Below are 14692 nucleotides of genomic sequence, written 5' to 3'. Positions count from 1 at the left end.
TGTACCAGAGGATTGAGTGTTTATCCATTTCCTATCACTAATCGTTTGGTTTTCTTCCCATTTTATTTTCAGTTCATGTGGCATACAAGGTGCAAGTTTTTGAGTAAATCCAATTGGCGTAAAATAATTACAGATAATTTTCGGCGCACGTTCCTCTTCTCTTTGGCACTGCTTTGCTTACAAATTTCAGAAGTCTGTCATTATCGAAGACAGCTGGCGTAAATATACAAACAAGACAAAGATAAAAGCTGAAGGTGAATGTGAATGTGAATGTTAACAACTATAAACGTGAGATGAATACATCTTTGGGCTAAGTAAGAGGCTACCGAAGCACAGAGGTTAACATGTTTGCCTATGACGAACTCCTGCGTTCGAATCCTGGCCAGGACATGAAAAATTTTTCAATGGTGGGTATCCCTTCCTAATGCTAGTGATGTTTGTGAGGTACTGTACAATTTGATATGGCAGCCATTTAAAAACTTCAGCATAAAGAGGTTGTCGCGCTGCGGCACGCCGTTCGAATTCGGCTATAAAAAGGAGGTCCCTTATCATTGAGCTTAAAACTTGAATCGGACAAACTTCTTAAAATGTAAGTTTGCCCTAGTACCTAATGGGTAGTTCATTGGCAAATTTGCATGAGCTCTACAAAAGTTACAAAAAAAAAAAACAAAAACGGTTGTGGATGCCAATGAATTTCTTTATTTCTGCAAAGGACGTTTGATGCCATTATGTATGGAACCCGCTGAACCCAATGTTCGACGATTTTCAAGCGTGAATCGGCCTATACTGCTGCATAGACTTGCCTTGTTGGCATAGACCATACACGTAGCCCCGCAGGAAATAGTTTAACGGCATCAAATCACACGACCGAGGCGGACAATCGATTGGACCATTTTGTGAGATAACACGTTCCCCAAACTTGGTTTCCGATAAAGTGAGTGTGACATTCGCTGTGTGGCTTGTGGCGCCGTCCTGCTGGAACCACATGTCTTCCAAGTCCATATCATACCATTGAACGGTAGTGATTCCCATTCACAGTAACGTGCCGAACTTGATCATCACGGAAGAAGTACGGCCCAATGATGCCGCCAACCCATAAACCGCACCAAAACGTTTTTTCAGAATGAAATGATGACTCATGGAGAACGTGTGGATTGCCGTCTGACCAATATCGAGTATTTTGCTTATTGACGAAACCATTCAGCAAAAAATAAGACTTTTCGCTGTAGCTCATAACGTTGAGGTCACTGACTCCGAATTTTGGTAGTGGATTAAATAATTTCGACACGTTGTTGGCTGATTTTTATTTTCACCATGAAAAGGCGAAACCTTTCTGAAGAGAAATATCAAAAGAGCGGCATAAAATATGCAGCATCGTTTGCTATCCCTATCGGACTACTTTTGTAGCGATTTTAGAAAAAACCCTATACGTCTCCAAAACAGATCAGACTGAGTGTTCACAATGAAAATCATAAAGTACATGTATAGCCCAAAGTTGGAAAACGGAAACTAATGTTGAAGCTTGATCAATACACGGACTTTGATAGGCTTGAGCGTATTACAATACAACTCCATGAGTGGAAAGAAGAAGGAGCTGTAGCCAGAGAGACAAATGAATCTACAAGCTTTGACCAATTTCTGCGGCATGGACGACCGACCTTTTGTTGAAAAAAAAAATCAAGTGGAGGAGGACATCGCGAATCTTTTGAATCTTTACAAGAAGCGCATACAAATAAGGAAGAAGAAGAAGCTTATTTGCTACACCTATGAAATCATTGGCTCTATCCTGGTCACATAAATAGGTGAGGTAAGCAAGTAGTCTGTACCTATGAATCTAGCAACTAACCATTTGCCTTATATTTTATCGCCTTATTTCCATGCTGGGAGAAATAATATTTCCTCCTTTGGCGTTTTGCTCCTTAAAAAATATTTTTTAAGTTATTTCTTTGTTTCGAAACTGGAAAAAACGACATTTTCTTCTCCTTTGGTGTTTTACCTCGCCACAAAAATACCAATTTGCTGTGTGAGGCAATGTTATTAAGTTACATGAAGTTAATTTTCATGCTGTCCATAAATTTCCAATTTTAAGCATTTCTCATTTCTTGGCAATACACATTGGAGGCATCGAAGCAAGAAACGCTTGATTTCGTTATGCCAACCAAGCATGTATTAAGAATTATTGGCAACAGAGGATCATTTTTAAATTTCCCTGACCGAGTATGTGAATGGAAGTGTATGTGTGTGTGTGAGTGTGTGAATCATTTTGGCCCATTTTATATCTTTCAAGGAATCGAAATGTTTTCCTCATTCTTTGAGCCTTCATTTTCTTATTTTACGATGATTAAGCAGTTATAAATAATTCTTTTTCATCATATTCGTTTAAGCTTCGATTGTCTTGGTTGAAGGCATTACAGCCATGTTCATTGATGCTGAATATCTTTTTGTTTTCAATTTATCTTTGGTGCTGGGAGGCTATTGAATTGGAAATTTATGTCAGATATTTTTACTTAAAAAAGATAATGAGAAAGTGAAATATCACAAGACATGGCATCATTAAAGCACTAATATAAAAAAATAAGATATATATTGCAAAGCTTGTTCGATCCTAGTAATCCAACTATAATTCACGATGTCCATTGTAATACCACAGCATCGATAGATTAGAGCTTCTGATGGAAATTAAGCCCTTGACCACAGCATTATTTATCCGAGGACCCTAGCAACGTATAAATTTTTAGAAAAAGTATACAGTGGAGAGTTGGACGGTAGCACTGGCGCTTGTCTTCCAAATATACCCTACACTTACTTACAGAATTTTATTGGTAACTCCAAGAAGGAAGCTATATCCAAATATAGACCGATCTCCAGCATATACAATATCGAAAATACGATGGCAGCTATATCCAAATCTTGACCGATCTAGGCCAAATTGAAGAAGGATGTTTTAGGGGCCGAACACAACTCACTGTCCCAAATTTCGGCGACATCGGACAGTAAATGCACCTTTATAGACCCACAACCTTAAATCGAGAGATCGGTCTATATGGCAGCTATATCCAAATCTGAGCCGATCTGGGCCAGATTGAAAAAGCATGTCAAAGGCGCAAAACACAGCTCAGTATCCCAAATTTCCGCGAAATCAGACAATAAATGCACCTTTTATGGACCCAGGACCTTAAATCGAGAGATCGGTCTATATGGCAGCTATATCCAAATCTGAGCCGATCTGGGCCAGGTTGAAAAAGCATGTCGAAGGCCCAAAACACAGCCTAGTGTCCCAAATTTCCGCGAAATCAGACAATAAATGCGCCTTTTATGGACCCAGGACCCAAAACCTTAAATCGAGAGATCGTTTTATATGGCAGCTATATCCAAATCTCGACCGATCTGGGCCCAATTGCAGAAAGATGTCAAGGGTCCTAACACAATTCACTGTCCTAAATTTCGGCGACATCGGACAGTTAATGCGCCTTTTGTAGGCCCAAAACCTTAAATCGAGAGATCTGTCTATATGGCAGCTATATCCAAATCTAGACCGATCTAGGCAAAATTAAAGAAGGATATCGAAGGTCTTACCACAACTCTTTGTTCCAAATTTTGGCACATGCGGACAATAAATGCTCCGTTTATGGGCCCAAGACCTAAAATCGGTCTATATGGTAGCTACATCCAAATCTCGACCGACAGGGGCCAAATTGAAGAAGGATGTCGAGTGGGCTAACATACCTCACAGTCATAAAATTTCATCAAAATCGGATAATAAATATCCATTTGTACTAAAATTTCAATTACATTGTCATTTGTAAACCGATTCTCACGAAATGTTGCACGAGGTATTCTTTTACAAGTCTCGACATTATTGGTAAATTTTATAGAAATCAATTTTTTTACAATTCTTACATTTTGGTACCAAAATTGGTACCATTTGGTACTTTCTGTGCAGGTGAAGCTGGAGGTTTGAAATTTGGCATGTAGTTAAAACTTAGAAATATGTAATGGGCAACTAAATTATTTTTTCACAATTCGAACATTTTGATACCAACATTAGTACTATTTGGCACTTTATTTATAGATGGAGCTGTAGGTCCGAAAATTGGCATGTAGGTACAACTGAGAAATAAATGATGGATCACTAAATTATCTATCCAAAATTCGTACATTTTGGTATTAAAATTGGTACAATTTTGTCCTTTTGTTCCGTTGGAGTTTGAGGTGTGAAATTTGATAACATTTTGATACCAAAATTAGTACTATTTGGCACTTTATTTATAGATGGAGCTGTAGGTCCGAAAATTGGCATGTAGGTACAACTGAGAAATAAATGATGGATGACTAAATAATCCATTCAAAATTCGTACATTTTGGTATTAAAATTGGTACAATTTTGTGCTTTTTGTTCCGTTGGAGTTTGAGGTCTGAAATTTGTCATGTAGATACAACTGAGATATATATGAAAAGTTACTAAATGTTCAATTAAAAATTCGTACATTTTGGTACCATTTGGTACTTTTTTCATGGATGGAACTAAAGATCTAAAATTTGGCATGTAGGTACAATTAAGAAATATATGATGGGTGCCTAAATGATCTATTTATCATTCGCACATTTTGGTACCAAAATTGGTACCATTTGGTACTTTTTTTTTTTTGCTGAAATTTGGCATGTGGGTACAAGAGGAAAATATATAATTGGTAACAAAATGATTCATTCAAAATTCGTACTTTTTGGTACCAAAAAGGACAAAATAGTACGAAATAGCTTATCTTCGCCTACAGCGAACGATGGCTGATTAAAATAGGCAATATGAAAAACATTTATCCAGTCTTGACAAAAATGCCTCATGTGAAAGAAAACGTACCAGTTGTGGTTTAATTGGTACCATGAAAAAATATATTGGGCGTCTGCAAGATATTTTGAATTCGTATGTTAAGGTACTCAAACGTACAAAATGGTACTTTCTTAACTGAGTAAATTAAAGCTCTCAAAATTGGAATACAAGTACACCTTGACTATAAATTTTGGATGATAAAAAGATTGCTCGAATCCGTACATTTTGATACTAAATCGCACAAAATGGTTCTTTCGTTACGTATTGAGCTAAAACATTCAAAATTAAGATACGGCTACACATTGACAATAAATATTGGGCGGTAAGAAGATTTGTTTTTTTTAATTCGTGCTTTTAGGTACGAAAAAATACAAAATAGTACTTTCTTTATAGATTCATCTTTTGCTCTCAAGATTGGTATACAGCTACAACTTGACTATACATTTTGGGCGACCAGAAGATTTTCACGATCTTCACAAAATTTGACACGAAGGTTTCTCTTATAACTCTTCTGATGACTGATAAATTTCATAGAATTTTGTTCTGTTTTAGATATAGCTTCCATATATATACATCTCCCGATTTTCCACTTTAAGGCCTTTGCTAACGCATTTATCAATCGATCTTCTCAAAAATTTGCACAACGATTTATTATACGGCTCCTACATTATGTACGGAGTTTGACCTAGCTTGCATATCCAATGTGGTGTTGGGTATCAAAGGTCCGCTTCGCTCGACTTTGCCCCATCCTTACTTGTTTGGGGTATTAAAATCGTATTCTATTCTCATATACTTTTCATTTAAATCTCATTATGTGCAAATTGTTTTATATGCCCGTTTCGGGGGGTCTTGGGGGTGGGTGGGCCTCCTGAGGCTCTAAATTTTAATATCAAAGTTATACTCTACTCCTAAATACGTTCAATTTGAGTTCCATATTGTACCGATAGATCTATATGCCCGTTTCGGGGATGTTTTGAGGTGGGGCGTTCCCCTGTGATATTTGACCCCAAATTTTAATGGTTAGTTTGTGTTCTGAAGTTACTAGTCAGGTACAAACAAAAATGTCGATTCGCATTGGATATATCTCAAATATAGCGCAAAATTTTGGTATCCTTTGTTTTCGCAGTGCCATGTAAAGTAATTGATCTAAAACTCTAGAACTTTTGAAGGTTCGTTCTACTAACCTAATACCATTAGCCAAACTTGAAATTTCTTAAACCCCACAATAAATTTAGAATTTTCACCCCATCTACATTTTCCATTCGGTGGATTTGGCAGTAAATTGTATTTCTAAGCCAACTATCCTTTACAATAACAATTTTCAATCTCACTTTTATTTGATTTGTGGTCTTCTATTTAGGTTTATCATCATTGCATAGTTTCCTACTGAAGATGACCCTTAAAGTGACTTAATTTAAATATTTACAATCTCTTATACACCTGGCATTTATGGCCTCACTTTTGACCCAAAAATGTTCAAAAGGATTGACTAGAAATTCGTATTAAGTGTTTAAGGTTCTTGCAAACAGAATACTTGAAATTTTATAAGGCCATTATGTCATGCTATTGTCAGCAATGACCATGCTGACTTAAGCTAAGCCAAATATTATTAGGCCTTTAAATGGCCCATTTAGAATTTTGTGTTTATTTGTGGCTAAAGACCTCATAAATATACAGCTAAGCACTGTTAAGAGTATAAAACCTAAGGTATGTTAGGGGCGACAGCATGTATGGTAATAGTGAGGCATAGAATGAAATGTAAATAAAAAACAACTATGTTGGGCTGGGCCAAATCTTTAATACCCAACACTATGGATTGTATTTGGCAAGTTTTTAGGACGATTTCTGCAAATTAGCTTAAATTTACCTATACTGGATAAGAATTACACCCTCTTAGTTCCAAAGAAATCAAATCGGGAGATCTACTTGGCAGGATATGAAAACTCACATTGCGCAAAATGATAACTAAATCGGCTAAGATTTATGTCACCTGGGCGCTCAAGAAATCAAATCTGGAGATTGGATTATATGGGAGCTATATCTTATCATGAACCTATTTGGCCCATTTGGGATGGGAAAAATAGTTGAAATAAAAGGTTAATTGCTAATTTTGCCCATGAACATTCCACTAAGGAACAGGGGCTAACTTTCACATATCAATGAGTGCAGTCCGATTCATGTTTTTAAGCTCAATGATAAGGGGCCTCCTTTTTATAGCCGAGTCCGAACGGCGTGCCGCAGTGCGACACCTTTACAACACCTTTCAGTTTTACAATGCATAGTACCTCACAGATGTTGCCAGCATTAGGAGGCGAAAACCACCGCTGAAAATTTTTTCTGGTGGTCTCGCCAGGATTCGAACCCAGGCATTCAGCGTCATAGGCGGACATGCTAACCTCACGAAATTATATGGTTATAGCTGAGGTATTAACCAAAACATGTGCAAACTTACAGGGCCCTAAAAGTCCCAGGTGCCCATTGGTGTTGTACAAATATTTAAAGTAACTTTGGGTAAGATTGCCAAAGGTCTTCGTGGAGAGGCGTTGAGTTTCCAGAAATTAAAAATCTTCAACCAATGAAAAAAAAATATGTCTTAAACACGTCAAACAAATGCTTGGGAGTGTTAAGACACCGCCGTCGTGACAAGAAACAAGTCGAAGGCAGAGATTAGTAGAGAACCTTGCAAAGTGCAATAACAAGAGATGCTCACCGTTTTGCTGCTAGTATGTAAGTAAGTTTTATTCTTTCCTTTTCAAATAGTATTCCCAATTCATTTGGGTAAAGAAATTATTCAGCTAATTAAGAACATAATGAACATAGCTTGGGTTAAGAATCATATGATTGAATTCGATAACTTAAAGATAAATCTGAGGCATTGAAAGCCGTTTAATTCAATTCGGATTTAATATTGATATAGATAAAGATACAAATTTAAACATGCTGGGGGGGCCTTGCATCTATGCAAGAAGTAATAACCCGTATACGCATTCAAAAAAGAAGGTTTACTAATGATCTTATCGCTATTGCAATATTTTGCTGCTGGTCTGTTATTAACTGTTGTTGTGACTGGTGGATGGTTTTGTTTGCTAATTCTTGGCGAGTTGATGATTGGTGGACAGTGTTCGATGAGTTGCTTCGATTATTTTCGGTGCCTCTTTGAGTAGAGTGATGAGAGTCATTAATGCGAGGGTGAAGTGAATGATGCAGTAGTGTATGATGGTGTTCACCACAATTCTTACAGGTGATCTTTGAAGTGCAGTTTCTTGACGAATGACTTCGAGCAAGACAGTTTACACAATATTGCTTCTTCGTAACAGTATGGAGTCTATCTGTTGCGTTCATATTGAGGAATCGTTTACAATAGCGAAGGGAATGATAGCGCCAGCATATTTTGCACTGATGTACTCGTGGATTACGTGGAGCTCTTGAGAAGAAAGGAAAGTTTAAATTGTTAATAATTTAGATATACATTTAAAGTGAGATACAAAGTAATTATCTTGAGAAATGAGCAATGTCTGCTGCAATTAAGAAGTTGAATGGGGTTCATACGGAAGAAGGCACAATTTTACGATGGGCCTTGTAAGTGTTCCACTTGCGGTACGAATGTCGGCTACTCTAACTTTTTGATCTCTTCCGGCGTACGTCTCCATTACCCTTCCCATTTTCCATTCATTGGGAGGAAGAAGGTCGTCGATAATAGCAACTAAACTATCTTTGGGAATGTTAGGGGCAGGATTCTTCCATTTATAGCGTTTCTGTAAATTTCTCAAATAGTCATCTTTCCAGCGAATGGCAAATTGATGGTGCAACGACTTTAGTTTCTCCCATCGGTTTAAAATTGAGATATGAGATGAGTTTAATTCAGGCAATGCCATAAGAGGCCCACCTCTAAGGAAATGTCCTGGTGTGAGAACGGACATATCATTGGGATCTTCTGAGAGGGCCGAGATTGGTCGAGAGTTGAGAACTCCTTCAATTCGAGCTAATATAGTTGTGAATTCTTCAAATGTACACCGCTGGGAACCCATGACACGTTTAAAATGAAATTTGAAGGATTTAACTGCCGATTCCCGTAGCCCTCCCATATGTGGGGCATGAGGGGGAATAAATGACCATTCGAGACCGTGTATAATATACTTTTGAGATACATCAGAAGATGCATTTGAGACAAAATGCTTGAAGTCCTTGAGTAAAGTTCGACTAGCCCCAAGGAAATTTTTCCCATTGTCTGAGACAACCTTCTTTGGCAAACCTCGCCTTCCAACGAATCTAGCAAACGCTGCTAGGAATGCGGATGAGGAGAGTTCAGAGCAAGGTTCAAGGTGGATTGCCTTGGTTGCGAAGCATATAAAAAGACTCACATATCCCTTAATTATTGGTGAAGTTCTAAGGGTTGAGCTTTTGAGCTCAAAAGGGCCAGCAAAGTCAATCCCAGTTGTCTCAAACGGCAATGAGAGGGTACACCGATCTTCTGGCAAGGGAGCCATTATTTGCGATAATGCTTTTTTCTTAAAGAGGTTACAAGTCTTACAGAAATGTATTATTCGTTTAATAGTATACTTTAGCCTCGAAATGTGAAACTCAGTCTGTACTATGCGGCACATGAGAGAACACTCGCCGTGTATTAAAAACTGGTGGATGAAATTTAGATACAATTTTGTAAATTGGGAATGGTTTGGTAATATCACCGGGAATTTCTCATTATAAGGAAGGTGTGATGACGCCAATCGCCCGTTGACCCTAAGAAGCCCATTTTCGTCTATAAACGGGTTCAGAGGGGACAATGAACTCTTCCTGTCTACGATTTTGGAACGAGATAAATCTGTATACTCTTGTGTATAGAACCGTTTTTGGGTTAAAAGGATAAATCGTCTCCGTACAAAATCCATTTCACTATGGGAAAGATCAATTCGTGGCTGGCGTAGGTTCGAATTTCTGGAAATTAACGAGTGATGGTAAAAGCGGAAAACGTAGCAAAAGACTCTTAGTGCCCTTGGGTAGGAGGAGAATTGTTCCAACGGATCGCCCTCAGAAATGACAGCCGAATAGCTTTCTATTTTCCGCCTTTCAGATTCAGGTGGATTGGGAACTGCTTGTCGGGGCCAACATGACGAATCCTTAGCAAGCCAGGATGGTCCGTACCACCACAGGTCTTTTTTCACCAATTCACTTATACGACACCCTCTTGTACCCAAATCAGCGGGATTGTCATCTGTTGGGATATATCTCCAGGTGCCGTTCGGCAGGTTATAACGGATTAGTGAAACCCGATTCGCTACATATGTTTTCCATACGTAAGGCGGCTTACTAAGCCAGCCGAGCGTAATAAGGGAGTCGCACCACAAGTAAATATCAGGACTATTAAATGACATGAACGACAATACCTTGTGCACTAATTTCGACAGAAGGACAGCACCACAAAGTTCCAGCCTAGGTAGGCTAATAATTTCTAGAGGTGCCACCTTGGTTTTCGCCACCAGCAGATTCGAAAATACACCAGACGAAGTTTCTACTCGAACATACACAACTGCACAATATGCCTTCTGAGAGGCATCACAAAATCCGTGTATCTGAAGGCCATCAGATGGAGAGTAACGTATCCAACGGGGGATTTCGATATCCTCAATGAGGGGCAATTGAGAGGCTATGCATTTCCATCGCACCATTGAGTTGGTACTGATGGGTTGATCCCAATCCAAACCCTCCAACCACAAGCTTTGCAGTAAAATTTTAGCCCGTACCACAATGGGAGAAAGCCAGCCCGCTGGGTCATAGAGTTTAGCCACGGCAGAAAGAATCTGACGCTTGGTGGTAGCGTCCGTGGCATTCTCATTGGTATACGAGTATGTGAAACTATCTTTGAGGGCATTCCACTGAATGCCTAGAGCCTTCGTGGAACTTGTCTCATAGAATCTGAGAAAATTAGAGTCATAAAGATCAGCGGGAGACAAATGGTCCAGTAATGGAGACGTGTTAGCAGCTATCTTCCTGAGTGGAAATCCTGCCGACTTTAGTGATGTTATTAACTGGGATTGACACTGAAGCGCTTCTTCTAGAGAGTATCCTCCAGCCAAAATATCATCAACGTATGTGTGATTTCTGAGAATTTTATGCTGCCAAGGGATACTGACCTTCAGAGTCATCTGCCAATTGGATCAGTGTCCTAATTGCCAGGAAGGGTGCGCAGCTGATACCGAATGTGACAGTGTTCAATTGAAAGTCTTTCATTGGAGAGTCAGGAGTGGTTTGGAAAAGAATGCGCTGGAATTTTCTATCCCTTGGGTCGACCAGTATCTGTCGATACATTTTCTGGATGTCGCCACAAAAAACAAAACGAAAACAACGCCATTTCAAGATTATAGACATAAGGTCAGACTGGAGAGTAGGGCCTGTCAATAAAACATCGTTGAGAGATATACCAGTTTTGGTCTTCTGAGAGCCATTGAACACCACACGTAGCTTCGTGGTCCTGCTTTGGGGCCGGTAAACCCCATGATGCGGCAAGTAAAAAGATTGGCATTTCCCATCCTTAATCTCCTCCTCACAGGTTGTCTCCTCCATATGTCCTAACTCTAGATACTCATTCAGTACGGAACGGTATTCTCCGGATAACCCCGGATCTCTCGCCAATGATTGCTCTAGCCTCAAATATTGTCGAAGCGCAATGAACCGCGAAGTACCCAATGAAGGAGAGTCATCAAATTCCTGATTAAATGGTAATCGGACCATATATCTACCCTCAGGAGTTCTTTGGGTAGTTTTCCTGTAGTAGTCCTCGCAGTAAACGTCTTCCTTGCTTTGTTTGGGAACAATTGGAATCTCTTCAGATTCCCAGAATCTGCGAAGAATTTCATTCAGATAGTTGTGCTCCGAAGGAACAGCAGTTGTTGTAAAAGCCCGAACAGTCTTTGGGGGCATAGGGCCGCTTATCACCCAACCAAAAATTGTATTGTGGGCAGAGAGATTGCCACATATGCTTCTACGTATCCCACTGAGTTCAATCTGATGGGTATTATCTTCACCAATTATCAAATCGATCTGGGCGGATTTAAAAAAGAAAGGATCTGCCAATGAAAGGTCTTTGAATTCCTCAAGATGAGGGGGTGTAATTGTGAAAGGCGGAAGATAATTCGTGACTTTGGGCAAAACTATAGCCGATACCTGAATCCTCTCATCATTAACTTTGGAGCAGAGAGTCAAGCTACACTCTCTCTCAGATTGCTGGGTTTGACCACCAATTCCACCAATCATGTAGGGTGAGTGATGGCTTGGTAATTGAAGACGATTCCTAATCCGATCAGACACAAAAGTCCTTTGAGAACCAGGATCGATCAAGGCTCTCACAGTGAATATCTCTCCTAAGTACTCAAGAGGAACTAAAGCGGTTCTCAATAAAACCTCGCTACAATTTGAAGACACATGGACGTTAACATTCAGTTCCTTGGTATCAAATGTAAGAGCCGTGGGGTTCACCTCCGATATGGTGGAACACAAAGCAGCCTGGTTAGATGTAGTAGGGTTCTCATGCGTAGTGAACTGGGTTTGTGAGGATTCAGAGGAATTCCGTCCAATATTCTTACTGGTGTTCAAGTGAAGCAGAGTGTGATGGTACTTCCCACATTCTGCACAAGTGTTCTTACTCTTACACTCCTTCTTTAAATGGGAAGCTGACAGACAATTGTTACAATACCGATTCCTATGAACGAAATCAATGCGTTCCGACACCGAAAGCTGCTTAAAAACCTGGCAAGCCCTTATCGAATGCCCCTGACTACAAAGCTTGCAAGTCGTCTCAGATCTTCCTTGTACCACATAAGATTGTATACCTGGCGTCTCTTGAAACCTCGTTGAAAATAGTGTCCTCGTATCTCTAATACTTGAGATTCTTTCGACCACCTCGAATCGATTAATAAGAAAGTTGTTCATTTGAGACCATTTCGGGAGGATCTTGTGGGATTCTAACGATTGCTCCCAAAGAGCTAACGTATTGTCTGGGAGTTTAGTTGAGACAAGGTAAATTAATAAAGGATCCCAGCCACTAGTAGAAACCCCTAATGTCTCAAGTTGGGAAAGGCAATCGTTAACAGTGGATTGGAGACTTTGGATAGAACGACTATCTTCTACTGAGACAACCGGGATATTGAAAAGAACTCTCAACTGGGTATCAACTAAAACCCTTTTGTTTTCATAGCGTGATGCCAACGCCTCCCAGGCCAAAGGAAAAGCCTCATCACATAACGTGTACCTCTTGACAATGGACCCGGCATCTCCCTTAGTCTTATTTCTGAGATGAAATAACTTTTGTGCTGGAGTCAGCTTGGGATGGTTTATATAAATAGCGGAAAACATATCGCGGAACGAGGGCCACTGCTCGTATCCGCCTTCGAAAACTTCCGTATCACAGGGGGGAAGTTTGATACAATAGCCTGATGATTCGGAATGGAATACCGGAGAGCGAGATGTTGAAGGATGTAGGGATTCTATCTGCTGGGTGACACCTCTCTTTATTCTCAATAGATCTAGCAACTGAGATTTGCATCTATAGTAACTTTCCGAACACGCATCAAATTTAGCCCTGGCCGATTCCATGAAACCCTTATCCTGACCATCCTGAGACATATTCAAGGCGGCGTATGCCTTTTGTAATTGTTTCCACCTATCCTCCAAATCAGTCATTTTAACCTCTAACATCGATTCAGTTTGGTCATCTTCACGTAAATCACTGAATTTCGAAGAAAATAAAACTAAGAAGTCCGAGGAGTATATGAAAACATCTTTCGTTGTAGCGTCTTTGACATTTACCTCCATAATGACCCTCGAAGAATGTGATACTTCAAAATTTTACGCTTTAAATTGACAGACAAACTTCTCAAGCCTAGATTCAATAGATTTAGTGAATAACGTATGTATGGCGGCAAGGAAAATAAAAGAGTTTGTAACGTGAGTACAAAATTACAAATTCCTGCCAAAAAAAAAAAATTTTGTGTATCTGTTTCCAAGCTGAAGGTAAAAACTTGTAGCTTGTAATGTAAGTAATATGCTACCAATTTTCATCAACGCAAATGTTCGTGTAAGTCGAGTGAATTTGATTTTCTTGTAAAAAAGTTAACACCGCATTCAGAAGGGGTGAAATTTTATATGTAGTTCTTAAGTGAGATTATTTGTAGAATCATCTACAATGCTTTCAGAAAGGTTTGAAATTATTCATAAATTATTATCCAAACCAAACGTAAATAAAATTGTAATTTTTTTTTTTTTTTCTCGAGTGTAGTAACGTAAGTACTGAGCATTCGATTGTATCCTATGGATATCTTCGTTTCAATTTTGTGTATGTTTTTTTCTTTTGTTTTTTTTTTTTTTTGACGTTATTGCTGTTGGTTAATCGTCGAACTATTCAAACATCCATCGTGGCAAAAACAACCCATCTCTTGAGACTGAAGACGTTTTACTGTTTTCTTTTCTTTTTCTTCTATTTGTCTCCTTCTTGAAGAGCGATCAAAAGAGATTTGTACTTTGTGCTTTTTAAAGCAATTTGTGTTACAGAATAAGAAATTAAGAGAATTGCGAAATTATGTGAAAACAGAACAAAATTAAAAGAGCACGTTGTAACCAGCTCTTTAAACAATACGTTCCAATTGTCGAAGAGAATCAGAATGTTATTTCATTCGTGTTTATCCACATTCGAAAGACTGAGAAACATTGATGTTAATTGCTGTGTTCTTGAAACGCGCTGTCGCTAATAAGCCGGTCGGCTATGTTAGTACTCAACGGTAGACTGGTAAATGTTGCGAAGCATCTGGTCTGCAACATTTACTTGTTCTTGAGATTTCGTATTATTTGATGTACAAATTGAACCAATATTAA

General features: G+C 39.0%; 1 protein-coding gene across 1 annotated transcript in view; it reads left to right on the top strand.

The window, feature by feature from the left end:
* Positions 1-1742: 1742 nt before the first annotated feature.
* The window catches only part of LOC106086560 (heparan-sulfate 6-O-sulfotransferase 2), a 425451-nt gene continuing 412501 nt past the window's right edge, over positions 1743-14692 (top strand). The window contains exon 1 of the mRNA XM_059362371.1: positions 1743-1802. The gene's annotated coding sequence lies outside the window, so the exon portion shown is untranslated. The remainder of the gene's footprint in view (positions 1803-14692) is intronic.

This window comes from Stomoxys calcitrans, chromosome 2 (genome assembly GCF_963082655.1).
Source record: "Stomoxys calcitrans chromosome 2, idStoCalc2.1, whole genome shotgun sequence".
NCBI lineage: Eukaryota > Metazoa > Arthropoda > Insecta > Diptera > Muscidae > Stomoxys > Stomoxys calcitrans.
Note: the sequence above shows the minus strand (reverse complement) of the source record. Positions and strands in the feature narration are given on the sequence as shown.